This window comes from Strix aluco, chromosome 2 (genome assembly GCF_031877795.1).
Source record: "Strix aluco isolate bStrAlu1 chromosome 2, bStrAlu1.hap1, whole genome shotgun sequence".
NCBI lineage: Eukaryota > Metazoa > Chordata > Aves > Strigiformes > Strigidae > Strix > Strix aluco.
The window spans coordinates 2,602,019-2,626,591 of NC_133932.1; the positions used below are offsets into that span (position 1 = coordinate 2,602,019).

At 40.4% G+C, this 24,573-nt stretch overlaps 1 protein-coding gene across 11 annotated transcripts in view; it reads right to left on the reverse strand.

The window, feature by feature from the left end:
* The window catches only part of ZBTB20 (zinc finger and BTB domain containing 20), a 492,466-nt gene that overhangs the window by 217,752 nt on the left and 250,141 nt on the right, over positions 1–24,573 (reverse strand). For 10 of the 11 annotated variants that reach the window (XM_074808323.1, XM_074808340.1, XM_074808396.1 and 7 more), the window contains one exon: positions 19,725–19,788. The exons of the other annotated variant lie outside the window; for it this stretch is intronic. The gene's annotated coding sequence lies outside the window, so the exon portion shown is untranslated. The remainder of the gene's footprint in view (positions 1–19,724; positions 19,789–24,573) is intronic. 11 annotated transcript variants of the gene reach the window in all.

Sequence of the window (24,573 nt, forward strand, 5' to 3'; positions counted from 1 at the left end):
AGGCCATTACCTCTTGTCCTATCACTTATTACTTGATTAAAGAGGCTCATCCCCAGCTTTCTGCAACATGAAGTTGCTGCCTGTCACAGTTTAGCTAAACTTTAAGTTGTTGAAGTCTACACAGCACTTCCGTAATAGGCGGACAGTAGCTAAAACACTGCGGGGTCTCTTGGAATCTATATAAATAAAGTGTAACATCAAAAACTACAGTATGTATTTTTCCAATCTTCACTTAATACAGGGGAAAACTAAGACACATGATCAAAGTCACACAGTGAGTTGATGATAAAATCAAAATAAAATCCATAGCCTGCACCACTCACTCTTCACTAAACTATTTAGTTTCTTCCTGATGTTTCAATGTATTTTATATGAAGAACAAAAAAAAAAAGCTATTTTTCACTTGTACTCTTACTACATAACAGAGCAGGGAAGATGGGGTTTTGCCTTCCAGTAGGTCATTTTGCTTAGAAAGAGATTCCTTCTCTTTCCTCCCTTCCCTAGGTTCAGTGATCAGCAAAGCAAGTGTTCACTTACAGATCCAGAGCTCCCGCCACACAAGCCAAAAGAGTTTTACCTTTCATTTTGCTTTTTAATGGTCCATTGCTCAGACCCAGGAGACATACTGCCAACTACTAAACTTTTTAAGCAGGTGGGGGTTGAAATGGGAAGCAGGTCATGGAGTCACCAGCAGTGAGTCAGCTCTGTCTAGTGTTTAAAAAGAAAAGTGCAATAAGGCTGAAAATGATAAATACAAATAATAAAACATACAGCCAAAAGGCCTCTCAGGAGCCGGTGAGGAGCCATGGAAGTGCGCTAAAGCCAGCTCTGAAGAATAGTGGTACAGCCTGATATTCAAAACCAAACACAACACTGTTGTGCAGAAGAATCCCTCAGATGAGAAACACTAGTGTTCTTCAGCATTAAATGAGATTGCCTTCAAACTCAGCTGCAAATGATCCATGCTCAAGGTTAATCAGTTTTGTAGTGCAGAGACAACATGAAACTAGGCCAAGGACCACCTTCCACCGCAGGAAAAATTGAAGAAACACATCGTTATTCCTCCTGAAAATGTGTTTTACCTAATAAATGTGTGAGCTTTCAGAGGTACCCTTTTGCTGGCTGACTGCAGTAGTGGGACTTGAATGTAGATTTGTTTGTTCATAGCCAAACCTCTCATAACCTCCGATTCTCTGATAAAACTCTCATTATTTCACCTTAACAGCATGTTCTATCAGTGTCAAATACACCTGCCCGAGATCCACAGTTTTCATAAAGAACAGGACAGTATATCCAGGATGCTGCAAACCTAAGCCAGGATAAAATTTTTTGGTTACAGACTTTTCATGTTGCACCTACTCAGGATCCAGGACACAGCAGCTGAGAACCCATGGCATGGGTCTGAATGGCAGCATTCCTGTGTCAGCTGCTGACCAGACAGAAAGTTGCTTCGTGGGCTTGGTTAAGTCTTTCAAATTATTGGTGTTTCATAATTTGTCATGTGCAAGAGATGTCTCGAGACACAGTGCTTTAGTACTATGAAGTCCAACTATCATTATGGACATCTCAGCCAAACTCAGTGACAACTACAGATAGGATAACGCTTTTCAAAAATGCGTCTGTGTCTTTCTGTTGGTGTCTTGAAAGTGTGAGGTCTGATTACTCCCGTATTAATGTGTATAATTGTCTCATTAATCAGCACAGACCTTTTTTAACTGTACGTATGTTTCAGCGGTGAATAAATTGTAACAGCGATGGTATTTTTCAAGTAATATGATTTTAAATGTCACACGCATATATGTCTGAAGATATCTGCCTTCCTCACTGGCTATTCCTAAGACCAGAATACTGAATTTTAAAAGTAGCTTGTCTAATCCAGCAAAATCAATCCTGAGAGTCATGCACTCGTGGATGCTCACTATCGCTCTCCATGTGCACTTTGCCCACTTTAAGGCTATGTTAATGCCCAGAAAGCAAATTTAGTCCTGTATTTCTATGCCTAGGGGGTTTTCTCTTAAAATTTAAAAACAAATCCCTCATTCACAGATCTAAAATTACTGCTGAAGCCAAAGTAGGAAAAAAAAAGAACCACAACCCAACACATTAAGACTTGATACAACTTAGAGTACATTTTTACTGTAATTACCGAGGAAAAAATAATAGCAAACCAGCTGTACCTATTTACAAAGGAATTTAAGACAGACTCTGGGGTCTGATATCCTTATCTCATGGATAGGCTGAGCACACAAGGAAGATGCTTTCAGTATAGAACTCTTAAGTTGCTAAAAAGATTAGCCAGAGCAACCATGAGCCAATGGCCTCGTCCCCTTCCACATAAAGGCTAGAAAATTCAAGTTGACCATTATTCTAAAATAATCCCGTTAGGCCAACACATAGTGATATTTATTATGTGTGTCCACTTCAAAGGTGTTGCAAAACACAGGTAGAAAACTTGTTTTTTTCGTAGCTGAGCATTAAAATCAAAATACTCAGTTTTGCAGTGCTGGTGACACATGAAGTGAAATGGATTTCTACGTTCCAGTAGCTGAAAGCAAATACAATCGCATTCCACATCTTTCTCTCTTTTGCTCATTATTTTTTGGGCTCACACATTCACTAGTTCTCTCCCTCAAACATGCACAGTCTCATTTACTTTCTCCCTCACTCTTGCATTTCTCCAACCTGTCTGTCCACAACCAGCTACCTACCCGTGGTTTTACAAGTCATTCATGTTCTCCCTTCCCTCTTTAGCCATCGCATGAGCCCCCAGCAGAGCCTTCTCCCCCTGGAGCCACCCTGCTGTCAGGTCGTGGAGAGCCCCAGTAAGGCAGTAGTTGCTGCAGGAATTGCCTGCTGCAATGGGCTCCTCTAGGGTTCATGCAAAGGACTAAAATGCAGAGTCTTTTGGTCTGTGTTTGACGAAGATCGTCATCAGACAATATAGCCACTAATTATAACTTTGCCTCGTTCCTCACCTCTCCCTGAACCAGTTTCCTCTCTTCCCTATGAAGAGAGCTAGCAGCAGTGAAGTACGTCCTTTGGGTATGTAAGGAAGGCCTCCTTCATTAAATTCTGTGAAATGTTTTGATATCCTCAGAAGCGTGGTCTTATTTAAGTGCTAATCACTCTAGTCTTCAGAATCGCCAAAATTATTTCACTTGTTACCAAAAAGCTCCGTTGTCACACATTACATTGCCATTGCACTGAAAAATAATTAACAGCCTACATTTTGGGGTCCATTATTTGAGCTGTCTGACTGACTAGGGAATTATCCAGAATTCCCAAGTTTTCAACGGATAAATTAGAAAACATTAAAAAGGTAGGCCAGGGAACAGCTCTATGAAACAACTCGTACAAAGAATGAGAAAAGAGACCACTCCTTCCAAGCACTAAGACAAAGCAGTAGGTAAAAGGCAAAGTAATCTGATGTAACAAGCAATCTATAGGATAATTTAAGAAGGTAATCTTGTAGATGGACTCCCAAAGATTATCAAACTGAAGTATTCAGTAAAGCATTCTTAAACAACTAGAAACTCGAAAAGTTATGAAGAACAGCACATAGTGCTCAAAACAGAAGGTGTAACATATGGCTATACCATTTTATATTTCAAACACATAAAACCTGATATATATAAGAGAAGCTGTCTCTAGTACTTGGAGCTCTAGCAAATAAGGAATTCACTGTCTCCCCTCTTGCTTGTTCAGAACCTCCTCACCTCTTTGCCTCTCTGGATGCAACCAACTTTATCAGCCTGGAGTCTAGCCAATACAGACACTGTTATCCACATAAGTGAGAGAGTTGATACCCTTGGCTGACACCAACAAAACCAGAAGGGACTGAAACTCTGCATCCAGACCTCAGACCTCAGTGCCCACCAGAGTATGACCTGCATCACTTCCTTATCCTTCAGAGTCCCAGGTTCAGTTAGCTAACGCTGGGTAAGTACTCTGATTACCAAAAAACCACCATCAACCCTCCTCCCCCACCAAAATAAACCCCACCACCACAACAAACCTAAACCACGAAAAACCCGAAGCAAAGTAACAGTAGTACAGAAAATTCAATAAATAAATAAATCCCCAAGCTTTCAACAGATACATAAGATGCAAATTTGCACAAGACCAAATCCTTAGCTGGAGGTAGAGGAGCAAATGTCTTGTAAAGACAGTAAAGGTATGTTAAGAACCTGAACCCCAAGATCAAACTCCGTCTCTGCGGAGCAGCAGTCTGGGAAGGAGCATCTTTCAAAGCCTCTCTCCTTAAAATTCCCAAATTGTTTTTTCTTACGCTCTCAAAGCTGTAGAAAGTCATCTTTCTTTTCTTTCCAGTTTCAGCTCCTGACTTCCAGCACTGCTGGCCAGGCCGGCACCCAATGCACTCAGCCTCTAGCCACTGTGGAATTTCTCACCCTGGCACCGCATGCCCAGCTGTGCTCATGGAAGTGGAAAATCTGACAGCATTGTCTGAAAGACACAGCTTAGCTTGGGATAATTGTCCCTCATAGTTCCTCTGTCAGTGAATATTATCACATTCCTCTCCCAGGAAGGCTACTACACCTTTCATACTTCTCTGTTCCCAGCCACAGAATTCCTCTTTGCCCTTAAAGCAGCAGCTAAATATGTTGTGATGTGAGAAAAGACTTAAAAATCTTGTGCAGATTAAAGCTAAAATCTCCATAACTGTACCTGCTGCAATAAGTTCTTCGTGTGACATAAACATGGGAAGAGGAGGAAAAGGAAACGAAAAGGTACCTATGTTTATGTAACACAAATGGATGCCCTTCATGCCTGTAAAATCCTTATTTTATAAATACAACATATAGATTACACTTGTGTTAATGCAGGAAAGCAAGATCGCTATTACACTACAAACACTTTGGTGTAAATTTTAAATGAAAACATAGAAAGAAACGCTGTGCAAGCAGCTCACAGCCAGGCACATATCTGGTGCAGACACACAACAGATCCCAGTACAAGGAATCATTTTCATCACTGATCCGCGCTTTCTACCTTCAGTTCAATTAACATCATTCATCCCATTGAGCCTTGGTATCTACCTAACCTCCTCGGAAGGGTACTGCTACCATCGTGCCTGTGCTCCTCTTGACCTCCGGTGCCTCCATCCCCCTGCCCCAGGGAGGCAGAGCACGCTGCTTCCCCAGGATCCTCCGGGAGAGCGGTGGCAAAGCACAGAAACAGCCCAGGGCTTCTGTGTTTCAGGTTAGTACCCTGACAACTTCACTGGCCAGTTTTTCTCTCAGATGCATGCCATGCATTTATTTTTTAGGGACACAGAACTGAAAAAAGGTGCCAACGAAGATGCTCACTCTAGCGGGGCAAGGGCTGCACTTTCCAACGTTCTCCACTGATCTTCCTCCCCTTCTTCCTGTTCTCCGCCCCAACCAGTGATGTTGTATCTGATTACTTGCAAGTCACTGCCTTTTTTTTTTTTTTTTTTTAGAATGCTAGCCAACACTCACTGGAGACTTGTCAAACCCAAAGTCATGACTGGAAGGACATTCTCTCTGCTGCTTCCTTCCATTTCTTTTGCCACAGGTAAAGGTGCCATTGTTATTCAGAGGAGAATAAACAACATTCCTACTTTACACAGAGAACTTGAATGACAGTTTCTCTGAGCAATTTTCCACCCTCGTATTTGTGCATGCTGCTGTAATGGCAAGCCTTGTGCTGATCTCATCTTAACACTTTTAGATGAAAGCTTATGTTAATAGAGCAAATTAAGCTATGCAGTTTCACGACACCTTGGGCTGGTTCCAGGCCAGGCCTGATCCCCCATCTGAAATGGAGATGAGTCAAAATCAAAATAATTTAACAAAAGCCACTCAAGTATTCCACTGGTACCTCAAAGTAACTTTGGTGATCCAGAAAACACAAATAAATAGCTGATGGCCAGTTGCAGGAGGCAATGCTGTTGGTAATACATTCAGCGATACTCTGTCTTTTGATTAAGTAGAACAATATCCATACTCTCTATCTCTTTCAATAGTCCCAACAAGTCTCCCCTCCATTTGTTTCTACACAGAAGTAGGTGTAGCCCAGCTATCTATTTATCAGTATGTCTCTTCCAAAAATCAGTCTTGATGTGAGGTGACTAAGAGATACCTCAAAGACTGTAATAGAGGACTTAAAATGGAGTCGCACAAAATCCCTAGGCATTTTATGAAATTCAGGCCAAAAGATATATAAAACATGCATAAATAATACATGTATTTAGTGAAATGGATGCCTTTTCCTTATATATTTTGTATGTTATGAATTGAAAGAAATGAAAAAACATGAAGTAGATACAAATACATGCACACACAGAGAGAAAATTATGTGGCCCTTTCTAGCATGAAAAGGAAATTATTAAAAGTTGGATAAACAACAACGGAGGATATGACAGGGGCAGCTGGAGAACCACACTGGGGGACAGAACTTCTAAGTGAATCCACACAAAAAAATGTCTCCCCTGACAATCCGTTGTTCTTCAAAGAGAATAATGATTCTAGAGATGAGCTTGCATTTGTCTTTGGATGTCACAATAAATGCTAAGAAAGCAGCTGAATGAGAGTTATTATTTCTTCCGAGCAACGAAGGATTTGGGTAGACTGTCAGAACACCAGCACCCGCAATCTGAGGGCAGAGACAAAGCAACAGCAAGCTGGCAGGAAGCTCGGAATCTGTCTCGGGCCCTGGGAAAGGAAGATGAAAGAGGCCATGGGGCAAAGTGGAGATCTAAGAAAGGTAGATCTAAGAACCACAACTGCAAGGCAGCTGTTAAATCATGAGGGAAGTAGAAGCATTGTTTGAGAAAGTGATCACAGGAGGCATAATGCTTTCCAAGACCAACAGAACATAAATGTATGCGAATCGGTGGAGAATGTGCTCCGCAGAGGCCCATGCTACTTCGCTGGAATAGCTCAGCTGGTTTGGGGGTACTGGGGCTGCATCAAAGTCCTCACCCTATTCACACACTTGCTAGCTGGAGCACAGCAGAAAGGACCAGTAACCCCTCGGTGCTCAAAAGTATCAACAGCTATATTATGGGCTACCTAATCCTCCTTCTCTATATGAATGTGCTGGGCAGAACATAAATCCAGCCCTATCTCCGAGTGACAAGATGCTTTTCCAACTGGCCTGACAGAGTACTTGGCCTGATGATGACTCTCGCAGTCAGATGTGCAATCTACCCTCTGGCTCCCTATTGGTTTGGACTCATTGCCTATATACTCTAATACCCCAAGACTACAAGAGATAAAAGAGAGATTCCTGTTTGACTGTATAAGACAGTATGTTACAGACAATAGGTAAGCCATGTCCTTGCACCTGCTGGGTTCTTGCACCTTGCAAGAACTGGCCCTTTCCGCTGCACACTCTTCCCTGCAGTGCCCCTATATGGAAGGAGACAACTGTAAATGACACAAGAAGTAACCTTTAAAGCCACTGTATAGCAGCTGGGAAAAAAAAAAAAAAAAATCACAAACTGATCCAAGAAAGTAGGGTGCATTCTGTCCCACTTGGTCAGAGTGCTTTGGAGTGCTGGTGTCACACTACTGAGGAACCTGTTTCGTTATTTGCTAACTTCAACAGCACATCTGAATATCTTTGTTTAATCAGAACTAAGTCTAAAATGGGCTGTGGATTGTGTTACGAAAGCATAAAAATATTTTTTAAATCCACAGCCCTGCCTCCCGCCCCCATACCATTCTATCAAAACATACACAGGAAAATGTTTACAAGTTATAACCTTCTCAGCTAGGCTTACTTTCCTGTATATATTTCAAATGCAATATCTCAAGAACACACACATACAAAAATCTAAGAATGCAGGTGGGGTCTCACAGACCTGAGCTCCAAATTTCAGATGGGAACCATGTGATCACCTTATACGTTGGCTTTGGTCTTTCAGTTTGCCCCATTACAGCTGCGTTATGAAATGAAGTTCAGACTGAAGCTGAATGAAGGGGAACCACACTGGAGTGCTGCTTTTTCTGTATGCGAAGTTGCTCACAATTAAGGGGAACTCAGAATCACAGTTTAATTTGGCATTTTCAGAACTGAGATTTCTTCATTTCAAAGACTGAGCTAAGTCTGCAAATTTCAAAGTATCTAGCACACTATAAAAAACAAGAAAATGGAGCAATCACCAGAAGAGAGTCAAGTGCTTAAACTAGGACAAAGTAATAACTGACACGGAACTGGGACTTTCCCCCTGTTTTCACTCTCACAATCCTGTGGTAAACCATTTCACTTTGTCTTTGGTTTAATTTAGGAAAAAAATATTGAAAACTCTCATGATCGGTATGAGTATATATTAATCTTTTGTTCTGAGTAATAAGGTGCAAAGAAATGTAGTCCTGGCAGGATACTAATTTCTGATGTTGTCAATTAAAAAACTTCTCCTGGTGTTCTGAATGGAAAAATCTCTCAGAAAGTGTTTTTATCGAAGCACCCAGTTCCAAGTCCTGGATTATTAGGTTAAGCTCCGTCAGCAGAGAGACCAATATAAATGCTTTTCATACCATCTGCCTCGATGCCTTGACAAAAAAATAAAGAGAAGAAAATACGTAGGTCCAAAACTCTGTGATTTTAACCTGTCTCCCTTTAATATAAAGCTAGGAAATTCAGGTCCTAAAAATATTAAATGAAAAACACGCGATTACTTTATTTTCTTTTTATCTTTCCTCAAAGCCTCACAGAACATCCAAAATCACCCAATGTTCCCAGGACGTGATTTCTTTTTATATTTTAAAATCAAAAAAGCAGCTTTAAGTAAGTGTAGGCACTAGCACATTATTTTCTCCACTCCCTTTTGCTGCTCTGAAAAGAGCTCGTTACACTGCATGCATTTTTACCTGATGTTTATTAGGAGTCTCTATATAATTACCAAGATTTTGATTTTCCTGTTTAAAAACAAATTAGAGCGGTGTGCAGGGCCTTGCAATATTAGGAGGCAACTCCAACAGCTAATGATGGAGGACAGTGCCTCAGCGAAGGCGTTAGCGATCCATCTGGCCAATTAAAGAGTAACTTAGGCAGAGCCCGATACTATTTCTCAATTATGGTGGCTGTGACATCGAGAGTTGAGAAACAGTGAGATTTGGTCTGAAACAATAAAGTGACTCCACACAGAGAAAAATCAGAGAAAAGCTGCTGTAACCACACAGCAGAGAGGAAAAACACTATCAGCCAGAGATGTACCTTGACTTACCAATGAGAAAGCGGGCTGGACTTTAAAGAAAACAAAACAGCTCAGACATGAAACAACTACCGATAAAGTCTGTCTTCCTAGAGGTTTGTGATCAGAGGCTGCGGGCGCTACACAATACAAGTACAATTATCACAGGTCTCTTCTCCCACAAGAAAGATAAAATTCTTGGTGAGCAAAAGACAGCATGTGCTGTGGCTCTTCTGGAGCAAAGCCTGTACCGGCCAGCCAGCTGTCCTCCGGAGGCTGAACATGCTTAGCTGATAAGTTGTTTGTCTTTCCCTCAGCAGGGGCACTAATTTGAGTTTTTCTCCTCTCCTTAGATACCCGTTTTGTGAAAAATGAACTATCTTTTCAGTTCTTTCCAACTTGGCTGAAAGTGATGGTCACGCTCAACAGCTATGTATAGGTGTGACAGACAGGCATAGGGACAGACAGTCCCATAGACTTAGAAGAGACAACTTGGCAACAACTACTCCAGAAATATGGGGTGTTTAAAATCTGCAAGTGGATCCAAACTTTAGCTTAAGCCATGCCTAAGGTAGAGAGAGACCAAGGCCTTGTTCTGTTTGTTGCCTTCCCATTTGAACCCCTGTGAGGTCTGACCATGTGCTATTTTCTCTTGTGGCCATGACTGCAGAGCAGCCAAGCAGGATCGGCCATCGCCCAATTTGGACGTGGACACCTCACAGGACTACCTAATGTGTTTCTTATCACAGACTATTTTAAAACTTTCTTTCTTTTTTCTTGTCTTGCATCTTCAAAAGCATCTAACTTGAACTCAGAAGTCAGTAATACCATTTCTTCCTGTCCTTTCCCACCTGAGAGACTTCTGCCCCCACTTCTAGGAGGTTAACACGTTCCTTCCCACAGCCAGTCTCCCATGCCAGCTTCTACTCATTCCTCTCATCTTCCAACTGTGACAGGAGTTGTTAAAACCTCATACTGCTTTCTGGCCAGTACCTTCCCAAGCATGTCACCCCTCCGCACGCACGCACGAGTTGCACTGCCCTCCCTCTGGATGGTTCCACGTATCTGTCCCTCTGAAGTTACAGAGATGGGAATGATTTTCTTCAACATGAAATGCTGTATAAAGAGTGTGGGTGGGAAATATGCAGTGTAATGGAACTGAAACCCCATAAGGGAAATCAACGCAAGCAGCTGCTGATACACTATTTACTTGGATAAATCATCCATTTTCCTCCCGGGCAAGACGACTTGAGGTATCACCTACCCGGGATGGCAAGTGCAAATATAAATAATAAATAAAACTATCTGAGGAAGAATTCTCACTGTAAGGGGTTTTGTAGAGAACTAAGTTTCAGTTAAACTTAATCCTTGCTGTCTTCTGTGTCTCCAGCAGCAGAAACATCTGGTCGGTTTTAGATTCCCCTTGGATTCCCAACTTCAAAGGGAGTTATAAAGAATAACAAATACATGTACTGGCACTGAAAAAAAAAATTAGAGCAGCAGGAGAGAATGGTAAAATTGTCCTTATTTGACTGCTAGTGACAGGCGCCACAGGCAGAACTGTGAGAAAAAATCTTAACGGCTCAGGCAAATGAGCTTTTTTTTTTTTTTAATGACTGGCTCTCTCTACTAATGACGCAGAAAATCTATGGGATCTGCCCCATAATGGCAACAAGCACACGTGCCAAGGAATATGCACGCGAGGGTATGGAGAAAACAGATTTCAAATCAGATATGTACTAAATAATAGGCAGGAAACAAGGAACTAAGTTTTGTTCCCAGCCCTTTCACTAAGAGTGCCCTGTGTATATCGCTGCCTAAATTACCAAGGTCCAAGTTTTTTTGGCTCTTTAAAGTCAGTAGGACGTTGTAAAGTATGGTCAGAAACAATGACTGTCATATGCACTTTTCAAATCCTACTTCAAAACCTCCAGGAACAGGGGTAGGTAAGCATACACAATAACAGATGTCCGCGGTGCTCTGTCTTTCCTTTACTCTCTGGTGGCTGGAGAGTGAATGCCATGCTCCTTTTATGAATGCTGCGCTATCAACAACAACTTCGGACATGTTTCTGCCCTTGTGTGCAGTGAACAGAAGCATCTAGCTTCACGCTGATCTTCTGAATCAGTGCATTCATGAAATAATCACACCCCGTTCCCCACTTCACCCATGCAGCATCAGGACCTCCTTTATCCTTTTTTGTTCCTCGTGTTTTACGGAGGATTAATAAAATAAATGTAACGTGAAGGATGTGTGAGAATTCAGGAACCTGTGTGAAGCCTCCTATCTGCTAAACATTAAGTCTTGTTGTATGAACACTAAACTTGTTACCCTCTTTCATCAAAACTATTGACTTCTAAATGCCTGGAATCACGTAATGCAAATTTACAAGATGGATGCCAGAGAGGAAAATTACAGAATAGGCTTTTGCAAATAGCATTAAAACCACAGCCATCCCTCTTTCACCTCCATTTACAGAGAGTCCACAGAATCTAAGTTTTGAAGGTAGTCATCAAATAAATTCCAACGATTCTTGAATCAAAGAGACTGATCAGTTGTGGATATTTGATGGGACAAGAAAAGCTGTATTTGGCAACTAAATTATTTGTTGTAAATAATTCATTCAGCTCTGTTGCTGGAGTTGCAACCATGACTTTTTTCATGACCTTGTTTTGCCTTATTATGTCATGAGGTAAGCAGTTTCCCATTGTTTCATCTTTAAAGATATTTGAGGATCTCTTAAATGCCCCACATAACAGCAAGATCATATCAAGATTTTCCCATAAATACAGCAATCTCATATTTATATCAGAACTTTCAATCATAATAATCCTGAATTCTTATACAGTGTAATGATCAAAGGACTTCTGCAACAGGCTCCTTACTGAAGCACCCTATTCCCAAATTTATTTCTCACTGAGTATTAGAAAATAGTAAGTGCAGATGCTTTACAAACTGCTATAGAAATAGGAATTAAATAATATACTGTGAAATTTGTCATCCCTGAGAGAGAAATCAGCAATTTCTGAAGCTCACTCTGCAGCACTACTAAACAGTTAAATCTGAAAAGGGAATCCAAAATTAACCTGAATTCACAGCAGAGACAGGATGAGCCAATTCTAGGTCTGGTGTCCTGCTAATGGCTTTGTGGGAGCCATGGTGGGATAAACTTGTCCCCCTTGCCCAGGAACTATCACTGGAAGCAATGCTACGTGCAGTAGGATCTTTAGTGACATCAGACTGTTGGGACCTGTGAAAGATAATACTTTTGGAAGCGCTACCATCCATGACATACTGATGCAAAATTAACTTCTGGGAAAGTCTCTGTCTTCTTGACCTGAAGACCTTTGACTCTTGAAAGGAGGCCTGCCTTCTTAGTAGGGCTCTATCACCTCTATTGCCAATAACCTCCTATTAGGAACCCCTTCGGATCAATGCTTACAATCTCAATTTTCCAGCAAAATGGTCCATTTACCTCTCAAGATGGTAAGGAAAGACAAAAGAGCAGATCAGGAAATCTCGGGGTTCCCAGAACTCATACTCCAAGAGAGGATTCCTTCAAGTAACGCTTAATATCAAGTTAACATCAGAAGTTTTCTGATTTCTGTATTCGTGGTCAGAGCAGCTGTACTGCCAGTGCTGATTCGGGGCTGAGGGCAGCACAGGCTGCAAAAGCTTGAACATCAGTCACGGGTTCTAACTGCATCCAGCAGTTTGAACACAGAATTTCCAATATGGACTTGATCCCCAGCCTGCTAAAGCCAAGGAGAGAATTTAGATCAGGGTTGATACATGTTCCAAGGAAACTACTTCTTTTTTCCACAAGAAATGCAGTCATACCTCCTGTCTATACCCCTGAATCTTCACTCCTATACCCTGCAGAAACGGCCTTGACTTTCTGAAGACAGACTGGCAAATGAGTATCAGGTAGAAGTGAAGTCCTAGAGAGATGTGTCAGTATTTGACTGTTACAAATGGTGAGGGAAAGAAAAGGTACTGAATGATAAGGGGAGGCAGAATAGCTTTCTCTTTACATTTAAGACAAGTTTTTAGCGATACAAATCTTTCCAGTTAAATCGTATCTCTGAGTTTGATGTGCTATTTATTAAAGGCAGTAGCACAACAAAAGGGACATAAGCTATCAATCCTGGGACTCCAGCTAACAAACACTTCAGCTGCATCTCAGGATTTTTCCAAACACTTTTATAAATGTTTCTTTACATCCTGTTTATAGCACATTACATTCTCCTGTGACTAGAGCTGGTAGACCAGATCCTGCATGGTCTAATAGTTTCTTGAGTACCTTTCCTGTCCTACACGTCTGTAGGCATTCAGGCACAAGGCAGCAATTGAATATAACCACTATAAAGACAGTTCAACTCCTGGCCAACCCTCAGCATGCACATATACATTTGCAAAGCATTAATGGCATAGTAAGCTAAAAACAACCATCCCAGTAATATTAGCCAGCTAGGCAAGATCTACAGATGCTTTCTGTTTGCTTGGGATATTTTACTGCTTATATTATTATCTTTTTGATGTGTGCTGCTCCACTAGCATGCAGGAAATACTGTGAGCGTGTCCACAACATAAACTTATTTATTTATTTATTTATAGAGCTCTGAGGTGGGGGAGCTTTTATTTTTATATTCTTTAAGGCCTAAACAGATCAATATTCCAGCTCTTCATGTCCAAGACCAGTGCAAAATATATTCTTCAGATTAAATAAGCCTTTTTAAGACCAAATTCAGTTTATACTGATACAGCAGGTTACATGCTTAGTCACGCAAAAAAATTCTGATGAATGCAGGAGACAGCTGTTGGACAAAGCATCTTACTGCCTGTCTTGTCACAGGCCTGTAACTGAGAAATACTGAACCAACTACACTGTTGTCCAAATACATATTTATTTAAAAGCAGCTTTTCTGTACCACAAAATACCCCAGTGCAGGTTTGAAAAACAGAAACAAAAGGTTAGGTAGCCTAATGAATGGAAAAGCTTTTCAATTCGTATTACTTTGTCATCTTGTGTTTACCTCTGACTGGAGTGAGAATTCCAAAGTTTGCAGAGCCACAACCTCCCCTGAATGGATAACTGGACATTGACTGCTCTACCCCTAAGTTACGAAGGTCGCAGTGCTGATATTCTTAAGGAATACGACGTTGTTTTTTCTAGCCAAATTTAAGGAAGCCAGATCTCAATAACCAAGCCATCACATGAGCAGGTTAGTATCTCAGTCCCTGTTCAAAAAATAAGAAACATTACCCTGTTGAGGCAAGGTCAGATGCGTTACATTTTCCAGCAATAGGGCAATCCTTACCTGTGTTCTTTGCTTTTAATCTTCACCCTTGCCCTACTTGTCAAAGACACTGCCCTTAAACTCATGTTTTTCTTTTGTAGGGTGCTCCCCCCACTGAGACAGATTTAGGCAAATCCCAAAGAATTAAACATAGCCCAAGCCATAATCTAAAGTAATATGCTTCCAAGGCATATATCATACTGTGGGCCTTGGACAAGACCGCTGCCAGAACTTTACTATTTAAGTATATAGGTTCTACATGAGAATGGAGAGGAAAAAACTTACAATACATTAGGAAAAAAAAATGAGAGAATGTTTTGGGTATTATACGGGTCAAGGAAAGACTCAAAGCAATAACTTGAAAGCGCCCCACTACGGGAAGGTCCCTTGTAGATCAAATGCAAGAAGCAACAAATGGAAGTGAACACACGGATATTAACTGTATAGGCTTTACACTAAGACTATCATTACGTTCAACTGTTTGATTACTTTGCCAGAAATTGCACGAAGATAGGCACCCAGGATTTGAAAGGTTTGGTCCATAACCAGCCCACAGAGAAGGAAGCCAGTGGAGCTGAAATGGTATCAAAGGCTTCCCAATTTCCTGAGCAGAAACCCAGAATATATTTCCAGGGGAGAAGTACATATAGTTGCAGAGACAGATTCTGATTAACTGTTACAGAGATAGAAAGTCCCAATATAACAAGAAAACCTCAGCATAGTCTAAGGGTCCTCACACATTTTAAAATTCGTATCGATTTAATAGACTATGACAGATTTAATAGATTTTTTTAAAAGAGATTTAGTAGAATTCTGTGAAGTACTCCCCTAAGCGCCACCTAGAAGAGCTCAAACACAACCCAGTGTTCCTGCTTTACAGGATTGCTACAGACTTTGAAATTTGCTTTAGTTTCACAGTTGAATTAAACACTGCATTGCAAAGTTGCCCACGAAACAAAAATTAAAAAAATCATTTCAATCAATTGAATGTTTTGTTTTGACAAAATAATTTTGTTTTGATTGTTACTTTCAGTTTTGATTTAAATTTTATATTAGAACATAGCTTATATTTTTGAAAGAAAAGTTTGAAACAAAAGCATTTCTGTTTTACAAATGCTAAAAAGCTTTATCTGGAAATATGAATAATGAAAATAAGTAAGAGTCCTAGAAGTATTCTATTTTTTTGTAATGAACCAGTATTTCCACAAGAAGAGAATACCACTAGGTATTTTTTTAGTGCTTCTAGTCCTGACCTTCAGTACTCTTTAGTGAGCCTCAGAAGCTTGTAATACCTCTGCAATGCTATCAATATATCAGTGACAATCTAATTATTATTAATAATCCAGCTGGTATGTTTTTCTTGTCCAAGAACCAGTGGAGCTTACCAATGTATGAAAGGTAAGAGGCTTTTTCAGACAGTCATTTATGTAACAACTAAGACACGTCTTGTTGGGTTAAGTACTCTTAATTACTATTGCCATTTGGGGAAGTATCAAAACCAGTTCTGAGCAGGATAAAGCAGCAGACTGAAAGTCACAGGGAGTCCTACAGAAGAATCTGGAGTGAGAAGTGAGGGGAATGCTAGTTATTTCTGCTCTGTCCTTAAACTTAACTGGTAGAGAAATGGAAGAGCAGTTGAAATTAATAAGGCATTTAACTTCTAAGAATTCCTTTTTCTTTAAGCATTTGCTCCAACTGCTAAGAAGGCTCTTGATCACTGCTCATACATTTCCAAACGAATCAAATGCAAAATACCATGAAGTCACGTGAAGCTTGACTGAAGATGTGAGACAAATCCTGGCCTAAACCAGGAAGAATGCAAGGATTTCACCTAGATCAGGTAGCAGCAAGTGTGCCAACACATGAAACTATTCACTTAGGAAGACCAGAGGAGCGCTGAAGTACAGCTAGGCCTTTAACCATGACAGCACCCAGTGATTGCCATCCCCTGGCTATTTCCTTCTCCCATGCCATTTGGTGAAGGGTTTTTTGTAACCTGGACAGAATCTTAGTAAGAACCAAATAATTTTTGTTTCTTATAAAGTGAATTTTTGAACGCAGTGCTTGGAGCAGAAGTCCAAGGATTCAAACAACTGTACTGCTTAGTCCCCCACAAAAGCACTTTCTAACTGGAGCTTGAACTTACCTACTACATTGGATGCCACACTACACTAAGCAAGGTTGGGGAAAGTCTCAGGAAGCACTGTTGGGATTAACTCACCTGTGGGGGTTTTTTAAGTATTAGAGTTGGGGAGAGGTATTTGGGAAGAGATAGTGTGGCTAATATAAAAGAAGTTTGGATTGCATATCTTTACAAATACTTTATGACCATATGAGAGAAATACAAAGGCTTGTTCAAAAGCCTGAACTACAATTACATCTAACAGAGCTTTTCCTGCTGCACACCAAGCAGACTGTTGAATCTGTGTTCTGCATACTGGGCCCGTGTAATGACACCTTCCACGATCTGAAAGGAGTTGAACAGAGCTCTCCTTCATCTTGTGTGTGGCTTCAGCTAAGGCTGTCTGTAACCCCTTCCTAGCACTAAGATTTCAGAGCCTAACTGCCCGAGGAAGACGACTGACTCCCTCACTCTTCAGCAAATAAAGATTTAGAGATCAGAGAAAACAGAAAATACCCAAATGTCTCAGCATCCTCAGCGCTAGCAGTGAATGATCCTCAGGCTTAGATGCTCATTAGGTGAAAAGTTTCTGTTTCCTAAACACAGTGCCTCTTCCCAGTGAGTGACTCTCAATCATCTGCTACCAGCTTCCCTCTCCCTTAGCTGGTCTTAGTTATTAAAACAAACAAATGAAAAAAAACCCTCCCTCTGCTAAGCATCCCTCCCCTCTCCTCTCTCACCGTTCCTTGCATCTCCCTTCATGCCTCGCAGGGTTTGTTGTTTTTAAGCCCCTGCACTAACACCTGCTCTCTGTTCTTTTTTCCGTTTGCTCAAAACTCCAGCCCCTAAAAGCGAATTTGGAGAAAACTGGCTTTCTCTAGTTGCCCCATTGTTCTTCTCAGGCAAGATCTATTTCAGATGTTTCTATTTCAAATATTTAATGACAGACCTATTCATACAAAGATATGCCAACACCACTCCCCTGTTTCTTTGGCATGATGCAGAGCACAGAAAAAGATTGTCGCAAGATACAAGGATTCAGTTAGTCAATAAAATCAAGTTCTAACTTATAAACAGTACGTAGCAGATTCCATACGTTGCCACATTTCCCAAAAGCAAAAGCCTGACAAAGACCAGTTTCAAGGGAGGCCCCATGGGACAGACACATCCAGTTAGCACTACCACAGTGGACCCTGGCTGGCTTCCCCTCCAACAGGACCTGAAGAGAAGCCAAAGACTCTACCGAGCCCTGCAGAGTTAACTTACTTTTGGGGTCTTGCCTTCACTGCAATGTCATTTGAAAGTACAATGCTAATGTTGCCCCCAGCATGACTCCCACCCACAACAGAAGACTCTTGCTCAAACTAAGCGCTATTTTAACTTGACTCTTTGGCCTAAAAAAAGATTCTAAGTGGCAGCCCATGTGTTGCCGTTACTAGTGTCAGTAACACAGTGGGAACTCAGCAGTTCTCTAGTTATGGGTTTAAAGTGTCGAGCTAAGGCCCTGTCTTGCAACTGGGGTCTAGACTGAAAACACACAACCCTTGTACCCGGTTATCTACATTAAGCTCATGCAGATAGCAGGTGACAGTCTGACACGAACGATCTTCTCCTCAGTCTCTGCAGTACATTGCTGACAAATACATGCTTCAAGTTTGCAAGAAGAAACCACAAGCGTACAAATCAATTTAGGACAGAGAACCCTTACAAACATCAGTCTACAACACTGTTGTGATAAACCGACTCAAAACATGTAAAACAATACTGGTTTTAAGCATTTTTACCCACTACCTCTGCCTGCCCAGGCTATCATTTGGAACAAGGGGGGCTTTCTGCAAGTACCTTACAGTCACCGTCTGTGAAACACAGCACAGCTGCACCAACAGCCAACTCTCACATGAACACAGCATGATCAGATTTTACCTCTGTCTGAACTGCAGACCTTATATATATGGACAAAAGTATTTTAAGGCACATCGTAGCATGTGAGAGCAAGCTGAGGTGTCCATATAGACGGTGTCTGTGTGGCAAATCCAACCTCTTGTATCTTGACTCTTACCGACATAAACCCTCTCTTCACTCTAATAAGCTGGCATGAGATGAGCAAATTTGAGGACAGGCAACTAATACAAACCACCACAGAAGTGGCCATATTGTCATCTGAACATCTCATGCTCTAGTTTATTTACAGTCTCCAGGGCTGTAATCCCAGCTGGTAGTTTTAATTAGTAGTGAATGTACTTTCACAACAAATTGGACCTTCTCCTTCTTGGGCATCAGAGATCCCTTCCACAGATGACTGTGGAATATGAAGAGACAAATTTGGGGGACGTCGGGCAGGCAGTTTTCTCATATCACATATCTGAAAAACTACCATCACTCTCTGGCTCACAAGAGGACTTGGCAGCAAGTCAGACTATTTTGACTATCCAGAGGACTCTTCCCCCAGTGCCAGAGTAGTAAGAGACAGGCATCATGGAAGCTTGTAACACAGCATAAACTAATGCTGTTCAGAAGTCAATACAAAATTGTGAACTACAAGGCCAGCTGCAGGGGTTGTCTTTTGCTTATGGGTTTTAAGCCAAAGCATGGGATAACATGGCAAGCATCATCAGGGTATGTACATATCTACTCTCTTGCTGTTATCGTGTAAGAGTAGCTTTGCACGCTCTGTAGCCATCAGTAAATGCCTTACTATAAAACTGCAAGTGTAGCAGGGGTTTAACTGCCTTTTTCCTCTAGCTGCTCGGGGATGTTTCCTTTCTTGGCTGTAACCAGTTGCAACCAGTTGTGAATAAGTCGTTATCCCTCTGTGCAACTCACAGCAACTAAAAGAAACCAGTGTCATTATGCAAGTTTCCAAAAAAAAAAAAAAAAAAAAAAAAGTTTTGTTTTATGGTTAATTATCCATGGTCTATTTACAAAATAAATCAACCCATTGTGCACCACCAGGATTTGTGGCCTCATTTGAACTTTGCTTTTCATTAATCACTTTAAAAATAAAATCTAACTAGATAATTTTTTTTTTCCCTTTTTGGTTTATTACTTGCATCTGGATATAAACTATAAAAATGGTGAGAGAACAAAGTATGGATTATTCACTCTCGGTTTCATGACTTACATGATCTCAGTCTTGTCTTTCTCCACGTGCCTAAACAGATGCACAGTCCAAAAATTCCAACATTCTGTAAGAAATGTAATCACAAGAAGATTGAAATATTTTTTTAAATCAAACTTTGACTTATTAAAAAAAAATAATTGCAAAGAGCTTCCCTTAAGAAACAAAAAGGTGGGCAAACATTTACAAACATATTTAAGCTACTGTAGGAGGCCAATAAAATTACTCACGTAGATATCTAAGTAATACACAAAAGTTTGTGAGCTCTGAGTGCAAGGCTATTTTGTTTAGACAAAACCTACTTGCAGGCAGGCTGGAGAAGGCAGAAAATGGATAGCTGATTTCTTTATAGTGCTTACAATTTATACAAGAAACCAGAAATATTTTTTTTTTCTGAAAATGTTTTAATTATATAAGATGTTTAGACTTGTCCCCATGTGATGAGAGAGAACTACTGAATTTCTGAAAACTAGCCAGTGGAGAGGCAGGCGAAGGACATTTTTAGCTGATCTGTTAAAAACCTAACTGTATTAACACTTATTTCACTCTGATAGGAAATAAAATATATATTTGCATAAAACTGAAACTCGCCTCAGCTTCAACTAAGAAAGTTTGAACAATGTATTTTTTTCCATTATGGACTCTTCAAGCAAAACTAAAAACTAAGAAATGCTGATAAACAACCACAGTAAAAGCATATCTAACACCAGGACATCAAAATGCTGCCCCTCTCCCCAGCTTTTTTTTTTTTTTTTTTTTTCATTTACCAGTCACTCTTAAGCATTCTTTGCCTTCACTATGAGGAACAGAAAGTCACAGTGCTCCACGGAATCACTAATGAAATGCCATGGAAAAAGCTGTGCTGCCAGTAGGTCAAACAAATGTGGTTCTGCTGCACTCAAGACGACAACTTTTTACTTCAAAGCTCCTGAGCTGGATGCAAGTATAAAGGCGACTGAACACAGCCAACAGGTATCTTTTAGAAACCGAGATGAAGAGTTGAAGCTAAGACATTAGATCATTAATACTACATATTATTACTAATAGGAGATGAGGAAGGTAATTTTTGGTTGCCTGTTGGTGCAAAATAGAATCGTAGAGATTTGAAAAGTTAAAGAAACCCACTGCCTCCTTCTTCACTTTGCAGATGGCTGAGCTGCTTTAACTTTCATTTCCAAAAGTAAATTAGCTCCTACTTAAATGAAAGTCAAAACTTAAAGCTGCCTCCACCTGACTGCAAAGCACAGCAGCCAGTCTGGGAAAGGAATGGATAGGCCTTCAAAGAAAATAAAAGCCTTTTTAAGTGACTCCTAATATGAACGCCTGCCCTTGCAGCAGCGAGCTGTGGCCCTACAGCCGCTTTCCATTATAAATGCTAAATTGGGAAATGTTTAACATTCTTTGTTTAATCTTTGCAGTATAAAGAAAAAACAGCTGATTCTCAGAAACGCAACAGCCTGAGCAACCATTATGGATCTCCCTCTCTCTTCCTCAAAGCAGAACAGACCATTTCTAGCCTCAGTGGTGACTGACACTTTTTAATCAGAAATGTGTATTTAGATGGATCCCAGAAGACAAGATTGAAAGTTTGTCTTTTTCTTTTTAAAGTCACGTAAGGGGCCTAAGGCAACCAGTATACTTAATAAAAACTGTAAGCAGAAAAATAGTTTAAGAAATATATGTAGTGAAAACTATGGGCAAAGATGGTTTCAGGTGTTTTCTGCACTGTTCTCTGTTAATACCTTTCCACAGTCTTTCCATGAAGAGCATTATTATTCATTTTGATTTAAAACATTATCAACTGAGTGTGTTTTTCTCTAGTTCACAGCACAGTCAAAGCAGTGAGTCCATCTATTCTGCTGCAACCAGTCACAAATAAATCAGCAAAAAACTCGGGAACGAACAATCCTCTTTGCTGCTTACACAGATGAACTCTCCTTGTATCTTGTCTCTGCAAGAACTTCCCTAAAGGGGTGAGTTTCAACATGTGTCCTAAAAGCCAAATAAGTCAGAGGTTTCTTCAGTCAAAATTATGAAATAATACCCCAAATTGAGTCCGCACAGAAACTGAGCTGTTCACAGTTAGTTTTCTTCCAAGATTTTACCCTGACGCACGCTTGCCAGATTATCAAGTCTAGTTCCCCGCTCTCTTTTACTCCAGGTGTAAAGGTCACATCCTCAAGTGTTGTTTTAAGCCTCCGCATCAATAAGGTGAAGAGAGCCTACCCATCCTTCCCACCCCAGCCACCAGCATTCCCTAGTTGGCAGCGATGAGACCAGATGCCCACGAGCAAATGAGGATGTGCTCCTTGCCCAAAGTGGATACGACAGACCGCACGGTACATCCTCTCGCGGGCTGACACTGATGTGCACCCTCAGTCCCCAAACAGAGCCCTCTTCACTTAGTGACGACAGTAAAATATTAACCACTGTACAGAAGAAAGAGCAAGATGTCGACCCTGCTCTAAGCGCTGTGCCCATCCCTACACCACTGGACTTCAGCGGTCCTTCCCTGCGGGTGTCGTGGCCCACCCGCATACATCGGGCTTAACAACAAAGACAAGAATATACAGATTTTTGGATGTGAGAAATGAACCCTCTGCTTCGTTTGCTGTGAATGTGTAAGATAATAATTTTAAAAAGGAGGAGTGCAGGAACATTCAGTGTGACTAGGACTGATACTTTTGTTACAACTACTCTAAAAATATTGCTTCTTCATTTCTTGGGGACTTCTGTAAGTCAAAAAGACCTGTGAAACTATTGAAGGCACTAGCAATGAATTACAGATTGTGAAGGACACAAAATTGTCAGAAACTTAAACCAAAGTGTCTGAGTTGCCAGAAACACTGTTCTGAGGAAGGGAGGGAGGAAACCTTGCAGAATAATTACTAGATAAAAAAAGACTACTGTAGCTAATTCATCACATTGCTGGATATAGCAAAATCATACTAGCTAGCTATTTTTCAAATATACCCAACCCCAAGCATGTGTCAGGGAAGAAAAATAATGAAACTTAACAATAAAAATTAATGTAGAGCTCTTTTAATTTTTGTTGTTATTTTTAAACCTTTAGGGTTCATATTTAACTTTTCCTCTAAAATAACAAAATTGAATTTAACAAAACTAAGGCACAGATCTTCCTAGTGGCAGGACTCAAACAGCTTATGTTTAAAAATAAAATACCAGAGTCTTTTTAAGTTGTGAAATGAAGACTTATTCATTAAAAATGAATATTAACATCTCATTTCAGACACTGTTCAAACCATCCCTTTTGCCTATTTTGCCTATGAATTTAGGAAGACAGAAGTTTCACAGGTTGCATGTCTAGCATCTGGTCAAGTCAAATCACCCTCTCCTCCATAAATTAAAATTAGATTTCCATTCTGCAGAAAACACAAAATTCCATCATTCTGGTCGCTGTTCAACTGCGTATATATACCCAGACTTTTAGCAGCAGGCATTTCCAAGGTTTTTCTTCTTGTTTAATTAGTAAATACTCAGAAAATAATTAAATGTGTGTTTGACCATTAAGGAAGGTTAGTGTCTTGTTACAAGTCCACCTAAGCATACAAAGCAAAGCTGGGGACTGAAGACTCAGGAAGTTAGAGACAACCTAGTGACACGTGAAGAAACTTCGCAGTAACTGAAAAGCATGCAGATGCCTTTAAGAGGGAAATTTGCTTGTCCACTGTTGAAAGTTATCAGGTTTTGTACACCTATTCCAAAGAAGTCTTCCATCGTAATTACTGCAGACAAAAAAACCTTAGAGACTGAAACTGAGACGATGGGCAGAAAGTAATTTTCAGTCAAATACATATGAACGCTCTTTTGATTAAGTTAAACACTGGAATCGTTATTTATCATGCTCTCTGTAAAGCTACACAGTCTACATCTTCCAAGCATTTTATAAAGGGTTGAGAGCTATTAGGGACACCAGGATAAGGGATCTTAAGGAGGTCACTCTCCTCCACTGCATTCAACCACGTCATAAACTGCTACTGATATGTTGATTCAACCCTATCTTACAACTACATATTTCCAGGCCCTATAATTTCTACAGGATAGTCTTCCAGAATTTGATCCTCTGCTGACTAGGGTCCTCTCTGATTTCCAGCTAACATTTATACATGGTTGGTGCCCACAATTTGGTCTTTGTGGCAACGCTGGCCTGAAGTTTAAATGATTTTTTAACCTCTCCAAATAATTTCAACACCTTCTCCCTGTGCATTTAAACCCACTTCACAGACATTAATAAACCAGCTTTAGGATATTTCTGTAGGGCACAACAAACCAAGTATCTACTGCTATAATCCCTAAGAGATTCTGTACCGAGACAGAAATGGAGGCAGAAGTTTTTGTTGCCCAGAGCCAAAGCAAGGGCTGGTTTCAGAATCAGGCAGGGAATCCAGGTGTTCGAATGCACTTTTGAATATATAGGTACTCCCCAGTAATTGGGTGAAATATACAGCTTATAATACTTAATATACTATAGAGCTTAAAATATTCCTGTTTTCACAAAACCCTATTTCATTTAAAGCTTGTCTCAGGGATCACTGCTGAAATATTTCAGCTTTAACTATTCTTTCTATTATGCCTGAAGTGGGCATAATTCACACTCAGGCTCATTTTATGACTCCTTTCCAATGCCAGAAAAACACTTTAAAATAACTGAGAATCGAGCCCTACAACTTTATAATTGACCTAATAGACTCCTGACATAATGTCAAAAGAATTAGCAGCATTACACTAGGGAAGAATCCGTCCAAGAATGTGCACGCAGACAAGAATGATTTCTAAAGGGCAAAAGAAAATAAACCCCGACACAATGCTCACGACCACAAACAGGTCAGAT